Source organism: Lithobates pipiens, unplaced genomic scaffold, assembly GCF_037356315.1.
Source record: "Lithobates pipiens isolate NorthernLeopardFrog02 unplaced genomic scaffold, aLitPip1_a1.2 Scaffold_18, whole genome shotgun sequence".
NCBI classification, from domain to species: Eukaryota; Metazoa; Chordata; class Amphibia; order Anura; family Ranidae; genus Lithobates; species Lithobates pipiens.
In genome coordinates, this window is record NW_027507758.1 from 119,562,691 (window position 1) to 119,584,771 (window position 22,081).

A 22,081-nucleotide genomic window follows, 5' to 3' on the forward strand; every position below is an offset into this window, starting at 1 on the left:
ACAAATTATTACAAACATATATATGCATGTCGATATTAAGGTACATTACATCATGAACGGGCAACAGAATATGTGCTTACAAAACAATTTGCATGTGCACATGTATGTCGCGGTTGAACGGATGAACAGCAGCCAGCCCAGCGTGGTCCCCTTAAGCCCCATACACACTATCAGATTTTCTGCTGATTTTTGTCTTCAGATTTACCAAAACCATGTAGTAGAAGGGCCTGCCTGACTGCATACACATTGAAACTCCTAAGGTTTGACCTCATATTATTTGTTTTTGGTAAATCTGAAGGAAAAAAATCAGCAGACACTCTGATAGTGTGTATGGGGCTTCAGGAACATTTTTTGAAGTTATGCTATGGGAATGGCCAAAAGCCAAAGCTGGAAGGGAGGGGAAACAGAAAATGTCCATTTGCTGAACTTACCTAACTAAAAGGTACACAGAGACAGACAGAGAGAACCTGAAACAGCAAAGTGCTATTTTTGATCCACTATATGATAAAACACATTTAGTGAAATTAAGTGCCAAAAAATGCAAGTTACACCTAAGGCCGCGTACACACGGGCGGACTGTTCGCCCAACTTTGTCCGCTGAACAGTGTTTCAGCGGACAGTCCGCTCGTGTGTGGGCTTCAGCGGACAGTTTCAGCGGACAGTCTGACGAACAAAGTTTTTCGGAATTTCCGTAAGACAGTCCGCTAAAACTTGGTTTCAGCGGACAGTCCGCTCGTGTGTAGGCTTGTTCGACAAACTAAGTTTCGCGCATGCTCAGAAAGAATTTACACGGCGAAGGTTGCATTGCAGTGTATTGGACGTCGTATTTCTCGTCCCGTCGTACGTGCCGTTCACGTCATCGCGCACGCTTTCAGCGGACTGTTCGTTCATCGTGTGTGGTCAAGTCCGTTCATGCAAATTTTGAGCGGACTGTTTGTCGGATTGTTTGACAAACAAAGTTGGGCGAACAGTCCGCCCGTGTGTACGCGGCCTCACACTTTACAATCCCCCCCCCAAAACAAAAATTGACCACCCCCATGTACATGCACATATAAATGGAAATACATTTTGGGGATTCCCACATATGAAAACGACAATTGTGCTACACGTTACACTTCGCCACACACGCAGTGAGAGCAATAAATCTAAGGCCATTATTAACAGTTAACTCTAAACTTATAACCTATAAGAGCTTTTAAAGTGCTGCGTATGGAAAATGTAGGGTACTGAAGTGTGTCTCCATATAACTGGCTCATATAATTTTAAGGCTTGACATTTTTCAACTTTTGTATTTTATTAAAACATAGGTAATATACTGTATTTCTTTAGTGTGTGATAAAATGTGTGCTTACTAAACCACTGTGCTAATATCGTATGACATAAAAATTGGAACTACCACCATTTTATTCTCCAGGGTATTTTCTGTCAGAAAATATATAATGTTTGTGGTTTTAATAAATTTTCAGGCCTGAAATGATTTTCAAATGTGTGCAAAAATGCAAAAACCGCTCTGTCATCGAAAGGGTCAAACCATTCTCCCACCATGCTTTTTTAAGGCAGACCATAAGAGATTGTACCTGGATGTAGACACTTTTAAAACACAGCATTAGTCTGATGGGCAGCAGGAGCTCTTGTATAATGTGCACATAGGCCCAGCATGCCTGCACATGTTATTTTCCTTTTGCCCTCTCTTTTTCTCTTGCCCTCTCCTTTCCTTTTGTACTCTTTTGCCCTCTCTTTTTCTCTTGCCCTCTCTTTTGCTCTTCCTTTTTTGCTTTTTCTGCTTGCTCTCTTTTGCCCTCTTATTTTTTCCCCTCTTGCCCTCTTTTGCCCTTTATTTTTCTCTTGCCTTCTTTTGCCCTCTCTTTTTTTCTCTTGCCATCTCTTTTTCTCTTGCGCTCTCTTTTACCTTCTCTTTTTCTCTTGCACTCTTTTGCCCTCTCTTTTTTTCTTGTCCTCTCTCTTTCACTTACACTCTTTTACCTTATCTTTTTTCCTCTTGCCCACTTTTGCCCTCTATTTTTCTCTTGCCCTCTTTTGCCCTCTCTTTTTCTCCGGCCCTTTCTTTTTTCCTCTTTCCCTTTTTTGCCCTATCCCTTCCTCTTGCCCTGTTTTGCCCACTCTTTTACTCTTACCCTCTCTTTTCCTCTTGTCATCTTTTTCCTTTATGTTTCTCTTGCCCTTCTTTACCCTCTCTTTTTCTCTTGCCCTCTCTTTTTTTCCTGTTGCCCTCGCTTTTTTCTCTTGTCTTCTTTTTGTTTGTTTTTGTCTGACCTCCCAGTTTGCTTGTCTCCAGTGCTGACAGTTTTGTGATCCCTGTCATTTCTATATTGTTATCTCTGTCATCGTCTCTGACACTTCTTCTGTAACTGCTGTCTTCTCCCTTTGGCCATTGAGTGCCCACCGATAATATAACTGGCATGCTTGGATTCACATTGTCCTGACACCTGGCTCCATTCTTGATATCTTACAAATGCCTGGAGTGGACAGGAATGTACACTGCACTGTGCGCGCACTGCTTGTAGTGTACATAATAAAAAAAGAAAGAGAAAGTGTGTTCTGCCAAAAAAGCTCTTCTGTCTAGCAATTATTTTTCCCAGACTTTAGTACTGCTTTAAGCACAAGAGGTCAAATTTGAAAAGGTGATATGCTTTTAGATCAGTGTATATTAGGCCAATTATATCAGAATGGATGGTTTCTAGGGTTAAATTGTCTGAATAGAACCAGCAATGGTGAGAAAATAATTGAATGACAACAATGAATGGGAAATGGTAGTATCCAATTTCAGAATTCATAATACCAGAGTGTCCACCATTTTACCCTCTCTCAATTGGTGTGTCTTACACCTATACTCCCTCATAATGTGGAAGAATGGCAGCCATATACCGTATTTTTCGGTGTATAACACACACTTTTTTCCCCTGAAAATCAGAAGAAAATCAGGGGTGCGTGTTATATGCCAACCATGTACCCCAAAGGGGGGCAAGCGCCGCCGGAATTCACCGAGCCGTCATCTCCTTTCCACTCGGGTCATTTGGCTTTCACTTGGCTCTCATGTCACACACACACAGCCCGCCTCCGGCATTGGACTAGTGTAATGCCTATCACAGGAGTGGGTCCAATGCCGATGGCGGGGGCGTGACTGTGTGTGTGTGTGTGACGTGAGAGCCGAGTGGAGAGGAGATGACGGCTCTGTGATTTCCTGATGTTCAGGCTGCTTTTATGAGAGATGTTGAGGCTGCAAATTTGTTTAAAAAAAACGGCATTAATCAGGCTGCATTGATGGGCTGCAGATGGACATTGATCAGGCTGCATTGAGGACTTATTTAGGCTGCATTGAGGACATTAATCAGGCTGCATTGAGGACATTAATCAGGCTGCAGATGGACATTGATGGGCACTGACCCTTAATATGCTTCAAAGTTGTTTATTTAAAAAATATGTTTTTTTCCTGAAACTTCCATCTTAAAACTAGGGTGTGTGCTATATACCGATAAATACAGTAATTGCGAGGTAAGTAAAGTTGAAATCCTTCGAGTTCAGCTGAACTCGCACAATTTCTAACCCACAGCAATGTGAACCTTGGCTTAGGCAATGATTGAAAAACATCTTCATTGGAAGATTTCCCCTCACTTAAAATCAGGATTTTCCCTCTTATGTCCCGTAGACATGACTAGACTTTTCGATGGACTAGGTCAGACAGTCTTTCCGACGGACTTTACAGCGTAAGTCCGCCAGACTTTCAAACGAACGGACTTGCCCACACACGATCACTCCAAAAGTCTGACAGATTCGAACATGATGACAAACGACCGGACTAGATTAAGGAAGTGCATAGCCAGTAGCCAATAGCTGCCCTAGCGTCGGTTTTCGTCCGTCGGAGTAGCATACAGACAAACTGATTTTTTGACTGCACTCGAGTCATTCGGAAAGATTTGAAACATGTTTTATTTCTAGGTCCATTGGACTTTTGGGAAAAAAAAGTCCACTGGAGCCCATACACGATCGTAATATCCGACGGATTCATTCGGATCTAGTCTGTCGAAAAGTGTGTATACGCGGCATTAATCTGGATGATGGTTGCATCACTCTTGGAAGGTCTGATTTTTTATTAGTAAATTATAACTTCATATGTTTCCATAGTAATGTTTTCTGTATTAATGTATTTTTTTGTGTCAGCTTTTACATTTATTTATTTATTTATTTATTTATAGTAGGGATAATCCTGTAACTCTGATTAATCAGGTCTCATCGCCTTGCTGCAGAAGAGTAGATTCTGTACACAAATACAGAGTTTATACATACAAGAATTGTACATTAATATTTTTTTGGCTTACACAAATGCAATACAATTTACACAATTCATGCAAAATATTAATGGAATTGAATAAATATGTAACATATGTTTAAAGTGTTACTAAACCCACAACAGTAAAATCAGTTTGTATATACAGTAAAACATGCTTGTTATACTCATTGTGAAACCTAAGGGGTTAATCCTCTGCATTGTGTAAAAAAAAAGGCTGTTTGATGCTGTCTCCTCTGATCCTCTCCTCCTTCCACTGCCCCCAAAATATTTCCTGATGATACAGAGCCAGGGGACAGGCAGCATATGCACAGATCTTTTTTTTTTCTTGGGAGAGTGCATGTGATCCGCACAGGGCCAATCAGCGTCGTTCAGATCGAGGGTCTGGGGTCCTGCAGTTTCATAGGACAGTCAGTGCAGAATGATAACTCCTCCTACAAGCTTTAACCAGACACAGATAGAAGTCACTAGACTGCTATATACTGCTGATGAGAAAGGGCATTTAGCAGTTTATATTTACTAAAATAATTGCATTTTCATGTTCCGTGTACTGTGGGAGACCAGATATAATGAATGCAGGGTCCTGGATTTAGTAATATTTTAAGCTTAAAGGAGTTATAAAGTCTCAAAGTTTTGTGGCACAGCTGCCCCCCAGAGCTGCTTTTTTAAATACCTGAACCCAATCTTTCCAGTGATGAGAACGAGCCCAGCAGCTCCAGCTGCTGTCTCGTGTCCTCATTGGATAGACTGATAGTAAAAACCAGTGACAAGGGAGCCTGATGCAGGGGGCTGTTTCCTGCTGTCTGTGTCAATATATGCAGCAGCAGGACTCAGGAGCGCACCTGCATGAGTGCCCCCATGGAAAGCGGCTCTCTGCAGGGGCACTCAATGCGGAGGAGGAGCCAGGAGCGCCAATGGGGGACCCCAGAAGAGGAGGATCAGGGCTGCTCTGTGCAAAACTCTTGCACAGAGGGGGTAAGTATAATATGTTTGTAAAGGTTTTTTGTTTTGTTTTTTGTAAAGGAACAACAATCACTTTAATATCATTTTGTAAAATCATAACAACAAAATATATGCTTAACAGTAAATGGACAACTTACAATAAAAAAAAAACGAAGCTTTATTAAACCATTAGCATTATAATGAAATTATAACACATACACTATTGTTTACCTAATTTGTGCAGTGTTACTTTATGTGCATAACATAACATGGGTTTCATGTATGGTTCTGTATCTTGATTGTGTAACAAAGGACACAGCAGTGAAGAAGGTCCGCAGATCCAAGGGAGGACATGCTATCCAATACACCTGAAAGTGTCAGATAACAGCATTGCCCAGAGCTATGCAAAAGAGCAAAGTCTTAACACTACCACAAAGGTGAAACAATTAGCTGCCTTTTTACAGGGTGCTGCAGTTTATCTTTTTTTATGATGACATGGTTGGTTTAGAAGGGTTTGATGTTAAGGCATACAGTATTTTAATGGCTACATGATCTAAATGGCTAAAAATAATAGTGTATCTAAACACAAAAATAAAACATTTATTTTTGACAACGTGTCCTCCACTGCATATGTTTTGTATATTGCTTTGCCTCTGCAAGCTTTCTTTTCCTTTTTCTGTACCTGGTGATCTGCCAATGAAATTTATTTTCTTCCACTGGCTGTTTAAAGGTGACAACACTACCTTGCTTGTGTGTCTATATAGGAGCAAAATTGTGACCCTTGTATATGCACTCTTACAAGGACAATAAGCTGAGATGCTGGTGCACAAGCATGTTTGTACATCCAACCTGTCTTTTAAAAAAAAATGCAAATAAGCATGAGAGGTGCACATACAAGAAACTACGACTGGGAGCTTCAGAACCATGTTTGGAGCATTTAAAGATTAATACAGTGTTTTACAAGGAGTTTAGGTTAAAGGTTCAGGTAGGGATAGGGTTAGTTGTTAAGGGGTGCATTAAGTTTAGGCACTTGTTGTTCATAGTATTGATAACTCAGCACCCAGCAGAGGTGTTGCCAATAAGATAAAACGTTCCAGTGCGGCTGGAGTTTACCAGAAGCAGGGTTAAACCATATAACAACAGGACTAATGGTTTGAGTCTTGTGTTTTCTACAATATAACATCTTTAAATCTGTATTGCATTTCATAGAATGATCATTTAAAGCTTAGGGAGTAAGGAGAATGTGTGCATGTATAAAAAGTGTGTTTATAGAAAATGTGTGTGTAAAATACACAGTGTGTATATATTATAGCAACAAAGCATAGCAATAAAATCTGTTACAGCTGCAACCTGCAAGCAGGACTACAATGATTTTTACTATTCTAAACAAAGTACCATCACAATTTAAGTATATCTCCACCCAACACATTTTTCTGGATATAATGGGAAAAGTTTAGAAAAATTTTTTCTTAAAGTGAGACTTTATCAAAATAACAAACATTTCATACTTTACCTCCTATGTGCGGTGGTTTTGCACAGAGAAGCCGAGATCCTCCTCTTCTCGGGTCACTCTTTGGCACTCCAGGCCCCTCCCTCCTGTTGAGTGCCCCCACAGCAAGCAGCTTGCTCTAGGGGCACCCAAGCCCAGCCACAGCTCTGTGTGTCCATTCAGACATAGAGCCGTGGCCTGGCCCCGCCCCCTTTCTTTCCCTATTGGCTCACTGAGCTTGATTGACAGCAGTGGGAGCCAATGCTGCTGTCTCAGCCAATGAGAAGGTAGAGTCCCGGACAGCCGAGTCTCTCGCGCCACATTGCTGGGCCGAGATGAGGCTCAGGTAAGTATTGGGGGGGCTGACCGGGACTGCTGCACACAGAGGATTTTTTATCTTAACACATAGAATGCACTAGGATAAAAAAAAAAAACTTCTGCCTTTACAACCACTTTAATGTTATCTCTGTAACAATTGAGGATGTTTTCATGTCAGAGTTGAATGCTGTTTGTGAGACCATATAGAATATCTCACTTATTTTCCTAATAAGGCCATTAGTACTTGGTGGTGCTGCTCCAGGCTGAGGTATAGAGCCTTGCACTCAGGATAGTAGGGATGCTAACAAAATAAAAAACTCATCTAGTGAGCAATGGACATTTAAACATACACCTATAAGTAAGCCCCGTGAAACATGTCAAGGATCGAAACCAGAGGAGTGACATTGACTGAAGCTTTTACATCCATACTAGGATAGGCTATGGTGGGCAGCAGTTTTATGTTTAAATGTTTACTGTTTCATCTGACATCATTTACCTGGAAAAGAAGTTAGGGGAAATCTTCCTCACTTAGGGGACATAGACAACAAATAATGAATTTACTTCCCTGAAATCAGTTTTGCTTAGTTCTAAATAATATTGTGCAACCCTCTAAATTGTCACAGAAGCAAATGATGAAAATAAATATTCTGTGTTAAATGTATCTTCTGAAATATAATATAGATTCAAGTAAGGCATTCAGTGGTTGATTTACCATAGCTTCCAAATAAACTGTATAATTTCAGTTAGATTAAAAAAAGACTAAAGCTATATACCATCTAAACTATGGAATACAAGGGTTACTAAAACTGCAGAGTGCAAAATCTGGTGCAGCTTAGCATAGAAACCAATCAGCTTCCAGGTTTTTTGTCAAAGCTTAATTGAACAAGCTGGACTTTGAAGCTGATTGGCTACCATGCACAGCTGCACCAGATTTTTCAGTCTCTAGGTTTAGTAAATGAACCCCACAGTAACAAACACTAAATTAGATAATCTATTATATAATTATTTCTAATTAGGGCATGGTTACTTAAACATGTAGTGTGAAAACCTAAACTAAGCCAACGGACAGACAGTTGGCAACTTAATATGCCTAACTTTAATTTTTTTGTTACCAAAGGTGAACTCTGATGTTCCTGTGCAAGTATAGATATTTAGTATTTAAACAGTATTTGCATACATTTAGGCCTGCCCCCTTCACCTCACATGTGGCAGTGTGCAGGCCTGGTGAAAGGTCTGTAAGGGATCCGGTGCTGCATCATGGGTGGGGTGTGTGCTTGTCTTATTTACATCACAGAAGCTGGGATATTTCAGGGGATACAGTAGTGTTTTTAGGAGAATGACTACCAACTTTGTTGACATATTATTGTGCATGCTATTCAACTTTTATCTTAGTGTGGTGCACTTTTCCCTGCCGTACCCTTATATTTTAAAACTTTGTAGGTTTATGGTGCTTGTATACTTAAAATATGTAGCTCTACCTATAACATGGAGTACACCTAAACATACCAAATATATTATGATGTATCACAGTAAAGCATAAACACTTCTATGACATCACTATTCCAGGTTTTTGCTAACTTTAAGAAAGAAAAATAATATAACACATTAGGGTTGATTTACTAAACTGGAGAGTGCAAAATCTGGTGCAGCTGTGCACGGTAGCCAATACGTTTCTACCTTCACTTTGTTCAATTAAGCTTTGACCAAAAAAACCCCCCAAAAAACTGCAAGTTGACTGGTTTCTATGCAGAGCTGCAGCAGATTTTGCACTCTCCAGTTTTAGTAAAGCAACCCAATTGTGCTTAATGTTGATTAACTAGTCATTATAATAACAATGTGTTACTTTCCTACGTATCCATAATTTAAACACTACCACCAGTCGCTAATGTTGCATTTACAATAAGTTGCTCCAAGCAGAACATTAAAACCCAAGGGAAATGCTGAACATTTTTAGACTTTAAGACCTAGGGCTACTTAGGAATATATAGATGTAACAAGTCATAACTCATTATTTTTGGTATATGGGAACATGTCTTGTTTGAAGAGGGAGGAGTTAAAATATAAGTGGACCAGAACAGAGGCAAAAAGTAGGAGGGAGTGGGATCAAGAGAGCAAGTAGTAGCCAGAGAGGATGATAGCAGCAGGGACACTTATTCTTCTGTAACAGATGGAGCCAAGGAAAGCAAGAGAAGAGTTTGAAGAAGAACGATGGAAAGAAGAACATACAATAATTCACTGTCCTCTGGAACTCCTCTAAAGTTTTAAACAGTAAGTATCCATTTGAGGATTTACAGCAAGGAATTGAGTAGATTTTAGGAGCATTTATATAGACAATATTGGGTTACAAATGTAGGCTTTATGGATTAAACATATGAGTTATCTGTAAGGACATCCATCAAAAAAGTTTTTCATAATATGCATATGGCAGGAAATTAGCAGGTCAAGGAAAATTCTTTCGTCTGCAGGAACAGACCACGTGAGTTAAGCCAAGTTCTAGACATGGGTACACTGAAGCAGTAGGAGAACAAGAAGCACAAAGTATGGACCCCTGTTTGCGTGTTTTGATAGTAAAAGGGTTTGTGAATGTTAATGCATATGTTATAAACTGACTATTGCAACGGAAATTAGGGAAATTTTTTAAAAATAAACAAGCCACCCCTCCACAAAAAAGAACAACAATTTAAGTAGTGTATGTACTGTATAACAGGGAAACAATTGATATATTTGTTATGTATTATCCATGTAGGTTATATAGCTTTTTAGTATCTTTTACTATATATTATTTAGCATTAATAGAATCTTACATAATATTAGATAGCAACAAAATATGTGTTCATTGTGCACCTTTTTGCATGTTCCCTGTGTATGAATACTGTACGATTAAATAAATACAAATAACTACATTTTATACATGCAACCACTAAAATCAATTTAAGGGACACAGCCCAGAATACAACATTTCATGTGCTGAAGAATAATTTTGCTCTTTGTGGATTTTGCTGTATATTACATAGCTTTATCTTCAAAAAAATGTTATTATAATTTTATTATTAATATTATATACATAATCATTTGTTTGCTCTTTAAATTCATACATTATTATATTATTGCATTTACAGTATCAGTTTACATATCAGTTTTCCTTTCAAAAGCACAGTTTAAACATCATAAGAAACAGACTACTGATTCCTTAAATATATCTTAATATCATAATTCAACAGTCTTTTTTTTTTAAATTTGCAAAAAATAAAAAATAGTCTGGAAAAATATTTATTTAAATGATACTTTTTGACCTATAAAAATACATTATTATAGGCTGAAACAGCCATGCAAGCAGTTGCTTTGAGGATTTATACAGGTATAACAAAACTTTTGAATTCAGTTTGAGTAGAGAGAGAGGGAGACGGAGAGAGAGGGAATACAAGAGAGAGAGAGAGAGAGAGAATACAGGATTTAAACAGTTCATGGAGCATTTAAATAATATAATAATAGTGTTGAATGGTCACTGTGGGTGAGCTTTCCTTTAAAGAATTTTAATCTACTTTTCCTTAACTTCTTTAGTTTGCTACTTCATATCAGCTTTAACTACAGGCTATCAGCCTGTGGAGCTTTAATTCTGGTTGCCTTCTCTTCCATTGTTATGTTACAGCAGTTCAGGCTGCAGTGCATTATGCTTCCATTTAGCCAAGCTTTTATGATATACAGAAATATATTTTCATCCTCTTCACAATGAAACATTGTAGCACATACTGTGTATTGTTTACTAATCCAAGCACACAGCAATCTTATATTTTTCAATGAATTCTAAGCCTCCTGTGTTTCAGCTGTGAGGCCTGCTTAATGGTCTTCTGAACTCTGGCACTATATTTGAAGCCCTCTCACTATGAGCATGGGCAGAAAAGAAAAAATAGTCAAGGTAGGCTTAAAAGTTGGTGGTTCATCATTAAGAAAATGAGATAGGATCAAGCTTCACTTTCCTTTACACCCCTTTAGTCCCATTATATCACTTTTTGTAGACCTGTATTACAAACGATTATTTTTAGGTAGGACAGACCCCAGGAAAGATTAAAATGGGTAAAAGACATCCTGGTTCTTGATCTTCTTTTCTTCTAATCTCAATCTTTACAAAGTCTTTATAGAAGAACACAAGCAACAGCAGGATGGTTTGTTGCAGACCTTTGAGACCTCCTTCCAATCAGATCCCAGGGGAGCGAAAATGGTGTACCTCTGAGGTTCAAAAAAGTCTTTGGACCAGAATAGGGCCCTTTATCTACCAACATATCAAACATATATAATCAGATATTGATCTGGAAAATCACGCTCTTCTTTTGTATGTAGAGGAAATTAAATTAGTACCTGCTGAAGATCTAAAAATGGTGTTCCTCAAGATGATGACAGGGTACCGCAGGCAATGCCACGGTTCAAAGGCATTTATATGGACACCAAACTGATTTAACATTCTCTGTAATGCATGGAGAAAAAAGAGCTACATATCTCCTTGCCAAATGGAATGCATTGGAGACGATCTCATGTGGCGAGACCTTGTATCAAGAAGTCAGGTTACGGTTTCAAATTCATCTCATCTTTGACTTAAAAAGAAATAGAATACATTTTATTTCTTCTTAAAAAAAAGGTTTTTATAACCCAAAACTTTTCATAGTGCCCCCTCACACAGTTAGGCATAGCACCCTCTGGCTCAGGTATATTTTATTATTTCTTTTGTGCTCGGTTTTCCTATATTTTTTTGTAAAAAAATTGGATACATTTTTCCTGTGTTTTTTTTTTAATTTGTAGCTTTTAGTAAGTTGAAAATTTCTTGTTATCATTTATAACTTTTTTTTTTCTGTCTCTCTGCTTTTATTAAAATAATGAGCAGCCATTTAGAACATACACCATGCAAAGAAATCTGATTCAGTGAGTTGGGAATCAGGATTTGTATCAGCGTACACTGAAGAGAGGTAACAAATGTAATGCTTTGCGGTAAGTTAAATGATTATAAATGACTTTTTTTTTATATAGGGCTTCTAGCAAGCACTACTGTCTCAAAAATGTACTATTTAGAAAAAAAACAAAACAAAAAAAAACATTTTATTTAAAATCATAAAAAAATAAAAATTATCAGCTATACTCTTCATGGCTAAAATTTTAGAACTATTTGTAACATCCATCTATCGTAATGTACAGTGTATGCAGTCTTAATTTGTACACCATTTTGTAATGAAGTATTTATTTTATATAGATTGCATTCAACTTTATACGTTTTTAAACTAGTAACGCCAGTAATGGAATTCTATTGTTATAGGATCATTTGTGTTTTTGTGTGATCGTTTTGAAACTCCAAATATTGTTCTCAATAAAATTTAAATGTGAAAGTAGCAGACTGCTAAAAAAAGTTTCTGGAAACTAAAATGTGGGTTGACTTTAAGTATTTTTTTTTTTGTAGTTATGCTCAGCACCATATTATTTTCTATATATTTTGGCTGTTATGTGAAAGAAATTTGACAGCAGCATGTGCAGATGATTTATACTTAGTTATCAAAATATTTTATATCCATTAACAAAATGTAATTTTTATGTGGTGAAATATGTGCATTATTTTTAGATTGCAATTTTTTGGTAGATTTATCATTGTTATTGCTTTATATTTTTGTAGTTGGTATAATATTATTACTACTTTTTGAGTTATATGTGTCCTTTAAGAAGCATAATGCATCTTATTAAGGATTTTGGTGGCAAATTATATTATTGCTATTTGAATACAATCACTTTTAAAGTGACAGATGTATTTAAAATTAAATCTGAATGGTTAGGGAGATTTAAACTGTCTGGGTTAAAACAGAATAGACAGACAGTATCTTTTTGCTTAAGAGTGTATTAAAAAATGAATGAGAGACAGATAGAATGGCTATTTTACAATATATGTTTTTTATATATTTATTGTTGAGCATGGATTGCGATTTATATGAACTTTTATTTTTAAATATTGTTGTTAATAACAATATGTCTATTCTCAAATGAATAAAGTTTGTGTACTTTTATTATTTTAAATTCAGCCATAAAAATACATTAAGAAAATAAAAAATGTACCTTCATTTTGCTAACAGAACAAACTCTGCAGGTTTAGAATAGCTAGTCTGTGTGTTATAATACATATCACAGTGTCTTCTTTGTTATGTGCATTGCGTATAATGCATTCTCACTTTAAAGAAACACAGTTACACAGCACATTATGCCTCTTATTTTATTACATTAAACAACTCCAAAGATTATGATACCATTTTAAGAAGTTGATGAAGCTTAGAAAAATGGTCCCGTCATAAAAGCATTGTATATTAGCTATTAACATTTTATAGTACAACAGAAACATGTTTTTTTCTAGTTGACTATACAGAATGGAAAGACATTTCATCCTAAATGGATTGCATACTTGATAAATAACAATATTACTTCATGGCATTATGATGCCACGTGTATTACTTTTAATTGTTATCTACCATTATGTGGAACAATTAAACTTGATCTTACCCAAGTTGTGTACTTACAAATATAAAGTATCAGCATAAATGTAAAATGCATTAGTATAGCTGTACACTATGCAGAGTAATTAATCTACCTTACAGCTTTAGTCTAACCATATCAAACAATAAACTATAGTGCTACCGAAGAAACTGTTAACGTGTCTTTAAATGTTTTACATTGTGTTCTAGATATACCTAATGAACTGCAATAGTTACAGTAAGTGATAAAAAAATTCAGAGTAATGTTTGTATCAACAAAAAGTTGTGGCATGCAGAGCAATGAGTTTGCACCGAATACACATAAGACCTCAGGACTGTTTGATCTAATCACAAAACTATTTGCTTTTGAAACCAATACTTTGGGTAACTTATCAAGGTAAGTATAGAATTATAGGAATTCCTTTAAAGTTAAAGATTAGGCTAAGTATTAGGTAAAAATTAAGGCTATGACCAAGAGCTGGGAAATTAGGGTCAAATTTTAAGTTTTGGATATAGCAAGAACCGCTTCTATTTATATATGTTTATGTTGCTGTTTTTTGTTCTCCATTTGGGAGATTTCACTGTTTCCTGTCTAAGAGGCACTGCAGGAAGTAAGAAGAGATTTCTCCAACATGAAGGGATATAACCTCTTAGGCAGCTATTGACAGAATGGTTTTCCACATTAGAAGATTTTTTCCTCACCTCCTGTTCCTGTGACAGCATAAAAATTGCATTTTTCCCATTACATTCTGTATTAGTCAATGGTCACCAATACCAATAGTAAGGGTAAATCCCTTTAACGGGGACCATACAGACATTAAAACCTGGCATGGGTTTTGGGTTTACATACATTTTAGGGTTAGGCTTGTTTTAATAATAATGTCTAGTTGAAGGGTTAGGTTATAGATTGCAGGTTAATTTAAATGATAAAATTAAGTTAGAACACCATGCTTTTGATCATTCTCAAAAGCTTACACTGCATCATTCTATATCTAGACTGCAATATACAGGACCCACTTTTTTTTTTACTTTTAGATTGAGTAGTGTTGAAACCCCTCTTAGATTTTTTCTTTTGCTGTTTACGTTCCATTAGCAAAATGTAATCTTCTGTTTGCCCAGGTGACCATTGTCAAATATGTTATAGTTGTCATTGTAGTAAGAATAAAGGGGCAATCATCCAATGAGGAAAGTTTTTTGGTGACAGCTGTCTAAAACTGGGGTTCTCCCCCTCTCACTTCCTGTTGTGTCTCTGGGGCACAATGTGCCTTGAAATGTCCCCAGCTGAACACAGTAAAAAAAAAAAAAGTCAGGAGTCCATCTTCTACTTTATACCAACCAAAATGTAGCTTTAAATATACTGTAGGTTCAGAATGACCATCAGGGTTCTGATAAATGGTTACGTTTAAACAAGAACTATTTATTTTTTGTTTTAGTTTTAGATGGTATGTGAAAGGGTTAGAACCTATGTTAGAGTTTTTTTTGGTGTCTGTGGCCCCATTGGTGAGATATTCCTTAATTTGCTGTTTAAGCCTCCATTCACACAGGTTGCTACTCGTGAGAATCTAGCCAGGGCTAGAAGCTGCACAGCCAGATTTGTATATTCACTTTAATTTTCACTTTTATTTAATTTTTTTTACTTTATTTTTTATTCTTATTTTCATACTTATTATTATCATTTCATTTTCATTCCCATTTACAATTCCATACTAATTTATTATTATTTTTATTTCCTTTTTAATTTTTATTCTTTATCTTCATCTTCTTTCTCATTTCTATTATTAGTCTCTATCTTAATTTTTTTTTTATTTTAGTTTCATTTTTATTTTTATTTTTCACTTTTTTTTATTACCCCCCCCCCCCTCTTTTTTAATTCCTCTTTATTTCCTTTTTATATTTCCCCTTTTATTTTCTCTTTTTACTTAATTCTTTCCTTTTCCCTTTACCACTCCATCCAATCACTTTATTCATTCTTAATCTTAATCAAACAACAAGAACCAGCAATTGCACACACCTGTCAGCCCTTTACATAATGGGGGGAGTATTTGTACAGCTCATCACCACTATAGGATGTGTGGCATCAGGGATTACCTATTCCTTCTTCTTTGTGCTCTTTACATATTACTGTTCATCTGAGCAGTTACATGCAAATTGAGGTTCTGATTGGCCCTGGATGCAGACAGTATGCATCCAGGGCCAGCTTTTCTAGCCACTTAAAAACTGGCCAAAGCTAATTATCCAGTTTTGTAGAGGCCATAGCACAGAGTGCTGCTACATCTAAATATGCTGTTTAGCTGTATCTGAACACTGCAGCCTATTTGTGCTCACCCCCCTATCTAAGTGAGGCCTTAATGATGGTGGTCATTGAGACAGGAAATAACTTTAATGGGGACACTTCAAAATAATTAAAACCTTTGTCCAAGAGGGAAAAGGAATATAACTTCTGCCATACTTTTACTCCTGCACACTTGTTGGAAGGATTGCTGGGTGACAAAGATCTTCAGGACAGTGAGGGACTAAACATAAAAACAAAAATTCATTTTCCTCCCTACTCTCTCCTGGAATTATGCTTTGAAGTGTATCTCTAACTGAAATATTTTGGGGTTAATCTAGAAAGTAATAGAGTAAGTTCACTTTCAAAGTGAATTTTCACTTATCTTACAAAAGGAGGTGAAACAAAGTGAAAATGTACAAAGAAAATAAAAAAAAATATATATTTTTTTTGTTTGAATATTATTAGATTTTTAATTGAATATTATTGGATAGCTTCACCCCATTCACTAACCAATATGTATTTTCTCTGAATGTCACCCTGACACAACTTGCTGATGAATGCTTGTTGCAATGCACTGCCAAAAATACTACTAAAAATTTACTTTTTCTGGTGCATTAGATCCCTTTAAATACATGATATGCCTTAACAAAACTTAAAGTAGAAGTTTCACCCTAAAACTAAAATCTCTGCATCTATAGACATCCACGAGCTAAGAGTAACCTATCTAGCCCTGTAAAGAAAAAATCATTATACATGCCTTTTTTGATGCCGCTCTGACCCTATTCCACACTGAGCTGTCAGCCAAGGCTTCGCTGTGGAGGCGTGTGCAAAGGACACATCCGACAACGGAAGCCCCATAGTAACTCTTTGGGTGATGTCACTCCCCATTCATTTCACAGCCCTTGTCAGCTGTGTCTTCTACAGAGGTTCCGCCGCTGGTGATCGAGTCGGATCGGCTTCAAAAAAAGGTATGTTTACAGATTTTTTTTTACATTTTTTGTTACAGGGCTATATAGCTCATAAATGTCTAAAGATGCAGGGATTTTAGTTTTAGGGTGGACTTCTAATTTAATTTAAGGTGTAGCACAAAGTATGTTAATGCAGCAATACAGTATGAATGGTCCTTAACCACGTGACAACTGGACACTTAAACCCCCTTCCTATCCAGACCAATTTTCAGCTTTCGGTGCTCTCACACTTTGAATAACAATTACTCAGTCATGCAACACTGTACCCATATGAATTTTTTGCCTTTTTTTCATAAAAATAGAGCTTTCTTTTGGTGGTATTTAATCACTGCTGGGTTTTTTGCGCTATAAATCAAAAAAGATGGAAAATTCGGTAAAAAATAAATAAAAAAATATTTGTTTCTTTTAAAATTTATTGGCAGAGTATTGGCGAGTATTGGCAGAGTATTGGCAGAGCATTGGCAGGTATTGCACATTATTGCAGAGTATTGCATATTATTGCAGAGTATTGGCAGAGTATTACAGGGTATTGCAGAGTATTGGCAGAGTATTGCAGGGTATTGCAGAGTATTGGCAGAGTAGTGTACATTATTGCACATTATTGCAGAGTATTGCACGTTATTGCAGAGTATTGCACAGTATGGGCACAGAGCAGCTCTGTGGGCACTACAGATCCAGCCCACAGCTCTGCTAAAAATGATCTCTCCCCCTCTCCCCTCGCACTGTACAGATCTATACAGAGAGGGGAGGGAGGAACCGGCGTCATGTCATTTGATGGAGTGATCACGTGCTAAACGGCCGCTACAAGCACGCTGTAGCCGTCTTTTGGCTATGGCCCCGTTGGCAAGTGGTTAATGTGAAGCATTGTCCAGGGGATTGTTAATCTACAGATGGTGACTTGAAAGGTGTGAAAATTGCCTACTGGGATGTAACCAACTTTTCTAAATAGAATTTACTTGCAGTACTTAAGCTAGCCATAACAAACATTCCTACCATTATGATCAGTGTTGGTAGAACTTGTTCTGCTTTTCCAAATTTTCACAGTATACTAGTATTGTTGAAAAAAACTGATTATACATATTAACCACAAATCAATTACATTTTAGCCCTAAGTCCATAATAGTTTTACAATCTAGGTGCTGTGCTTGCATGCGTTGCTTGGAGTCTAATTAATGATATTCACTTATGCGTATATATAGTTTATTGCCTTCACAAGTCAATGTATCTAGCGCTTGATTGCGATATAGTTCTTTTCATTTCTGAATTTAGTCCTGCTTTTGCCACAAGCAAATTTTCTTCCATCGAGTTACAGAGACATTTCCGTGTTTAGGCCTAAAATTGCATTTGTCTCAAGGTTCATGCTCCGTCCTTATAGTAATTTAATGAAAAGTACTTTAACACTAAATTAACCTTACATGTGGCTAATAATCTATTTAATGCAGGAGAAATAACATGTAGGTTTTGATGCTTCATTGAGGACTCAATTAGCTTTTATACATAAAGAATGAATATTCACACTAAAAACAAGGCAATAAATGAAAATAATCATGGTGGCCATTTAATTGAGCCTAATTAGCACAAATTTTCATTGCTTGCAATATTTGCAAGATTTATACATGCTTATGACCAACAAACTAAGTTTTAAACAATTAGCAAGTGTGGTTTTGTCTGGTTCTTAGGAAAATACATGTTTATTCCTAATAATGGCTAATGTAGAGCTGCTAAAATATGCATGCAGATTTCACTAGCAACTTGCTATTCACTGGGGACATTCAAAGAAGGCTTATTGTTAACTATTTCACATAGCAAAGACATTTGAATAGCAAATGCACTTAAATTCTTAGCATGAAACTAAGTTCAGTGAACTGAGAAATCAGCTACGATCTCAACCAAGGATGTAATGAAAATCCAACCCTTTTATCCAGCCATAGATTAATGAATAAAATAAAAATTGTATATGAGTTATTAACAATATTCATTTAAAAGTTACGAGAACATTAAGGCATATTTAAGGAGGTTCTTCAGTTACCTGTACAAAAGCTGTAGCTGCTGACTTTTAATAAAGAGACACTAAGCTGTCCCAGTGTCAGAAACCATAAATCAGACTGAGACAGAAGTACAGTTAGATCACACTTGTTTAATAATAATAAAAAAGGTAAACAAAGTAAAAGTAGTCAAAAGTAATCAAAACAGAGTTCAGGAACCGGAACGGATAGTCAGACAAGCCAAAATGTCAGGGAGCCACAGAACAGCATAGTAGAACAGCAAGCAGGATCTGGAGCCAGAAGGAATGTCAGCCAAGCAAGTTTTTAATAGGAGCACAGGGGAGCGTCTCTAGAGATGTGACCAAGGCAAAGGCAGACATCATCTGGACTGGACGGCTTAAGTAGGCAGGACTGACGAGCAGGATCATCAACAGGTGAGTCACTGGGAGAGATAGGAGCTGGCAAGTAGCCGACAGCTGAGTGGCCAGCTCAGAGAAGGAAGGGCTGGGCCCAGCCCTGACACCCAGGATCCAGAGCTGACCTCACCTGACTGGTTTCTTCACCTGTCTTCAGTCCCCGGCACCAGCAACTTAACTACGATTAACCGGCTGTGACTGCTTGTGGCTTCACGACAGGCTGCTTACTGTGCATATGCAAACTATGATGCGGTCCTATAGTTTTCTGGGACCTGTGGCGTGTCGCAGAAGGCTGTGGGGGAAGAATGAGGGCTGAACTTCCACTTGGATCATCACTGTAATTCGACAGAAGTGGGAGCGGGTACCTGTCAAAAACAGGTAACTGACGCCCCCCCCCCCCAAAAAAAAATAAAGTACCAAATGTAGAAGTATGTGTTTGGGGTAGAGCAGAACTTCTCCTTTTAGGTGAAACTGCGCTTTAATAGGAGGGTAAAAAGTACATGCCAAAAGTAGCAATCATGTTTCGGAATCAAACATCATTAAACTGTTTTTTTTTTCTATTTGGACTACCTTTAGAGAAAGGAGAGAACATTTTCCTTATGTCAAAAAGTATCTACTACTTACAAAATGAGGCTGTGTATTTACTATTAGGCACTTGTGAGTCGGTACTTAGGACAGTAGAGCTGGCAGTACCAAACCCCAACAGTTACCAATTGTGAAGACCATTCTGTTTACCCCTAAATATATGTGGCTAATTCCAGCTAGAGATTTGTAGGTGCAAGTGGGGCTATTGTGAGAAGTCATAAAGCTCTTGAAACCATCTCTCCTTTCTCTTGTTTGGTGGTCTGTAGAGCTGAAAAGTAGCTCATACTGCTTATCAGGCAAACCACATGCTAATTCCAGCAACGCATTCTAACAATCACATGATGCAAGGGGCAGGGCTTTTCCAAAGGGCGTCATCATTGAGGAGCACCTAAGTTACCAAAATGTCTACAGAGTATTAGAAAGCTGTATTCTTTCATGTCTGGAAAAAGTGTTTGGATTCTTGTATTCAGTGATTATTAGAACTATAAGACCAATTCACTTTGCAAAATTATTTTAGTTAATTCATTTTTCAGGGATTCAATGTAGGCAGAGTTTGCTTCAAAGTCACGTTATAGCATCTCATTTAGGTTGATGTCTATAATTTTTGAACATGGATGTTTAACCAGTAGAGCTCCAGAGTAATTTTCACATTACAGCTGTGTACCTCTTACGCTGACTATACGCTGTGCCAATCTCTTTCCTGATTTCAACACAGACAGGGGAATCTGCAATTGTCTTCTCCCAGCAGGTGGGGCAATCCGACCCCGCCAGGAGAAGACAGTGATTATTGTTAGCAGCTAGCAATAATCACAAGAGAATCCGGCAAGTTGGTTGTACCCAAGTTGATCAATGGATCAACTTTGTACATTCAGCCTGCCCATTAATGGTTCAAATCTCAGGCGGTTCCTGCTGCCGTGTATGGCCTGCCTTAATTTAGTAATAATGTTGTTAGTACTTGCTTGCTTTACCAGGCTATTTTTCAGTTTCCATTGCTAAGATAGTTTAACTGACAGTTACTGGATCATACAACACTGTACCAAAGTTATATACCTTTTTTTGAAACAGAGTTTTCGTTTGATGGTATTTAATATGTCACTCCTGATCTATTCATTAAATTCCCATTCATAGCTAGCACATTTGATCACAAGGTACCAAGCTCCTTGGATCTGCTCGGTTAATTTACTAAAGGCTAATAGACTGTTTACTTTGCTGGGGAAGTTTCACTTAGAAAGGGAATTAGCCCAGAGCTTTTTGAATGAGATGCAGTTTCTCTTTGCAAACAGAACCAGTAATTATGTGCAGTTGTAGTAAATCAACCCCTCAGTATACATAATAAGTGGTCCCAAATCTGTGGTGCTCCCATGGAGAGGAGATACAAAAGGAAGATGGCTTAAAAAAAATATCATCTCACTCTATTTTTAATACACACTTTTTTTAAATGCATGTTGGGCTTTTTTTCAGAGCACACTACCACAGTGCGGTGGGGAGAACTGGCCTGATAGAAAACAAGGCATTTTGACTCATCTTGTGGTAGGACTGTGCTGGGCAAGGTTTCCCAGCATAGTTCCACTGCAGGGCTGTCTTAATGAGTGGGCACACCTAGGCACTGCCCAGGGGCCCCAGCTGCATGGGGGGCCCCTGCACTTTCCCCAAAGCAGCTGGTACTTGAGCACATGCTGTCCCGAAATTTTGCGCCCCATGATGGCACTGAGAGTGATGGATACACAGGGGAGACAGGCTGGCAGCGGTGCGCTGTGCTGCGCAGAACAAAACCTATTATTGTACAGCCAGTAGGGAGGGGCAGGGCCAGAGTGCCAGTGTTGCTCTGACCCCACCCCATGCAGCTTGAATGTCCGGGACTCGAAGGCTGTGGGGGTAGGAGCTGGAATGGGAGCTGCTGAGTCGGCAGCACTGAGAGCCCACTTGCAAAAGTAGTGTGGATGACACCATTGTGGATGGTAGCCCAGCTGCGCAAAATCACATACCTGTATGTAATTGTGTGCACGCAGTATAGGGGGCATGCGCGTGCCGCCTGAGCACCATTCCTGCTGTGATTGGACACAGCGGGAGCCAATCAGCAGGTCTGGTGGCTTGTGATTGTTCTGTGGAGAGACGGAGCAGCGATGTGCCTATGTAAACAAGGAAACTGCTGATCTGTCTAGGAGCAAAAGAGAGATCTTGTGTTTCCGCTAATCTGAAACACATTCTCTTTTTTCCTCCAGTGTATCCACCCCCCCCACTGTTAGAAAGCACCTCCCAGGCACACACTTAACTTCTTGATTGCCCTGGTGTTAACCCCTTCC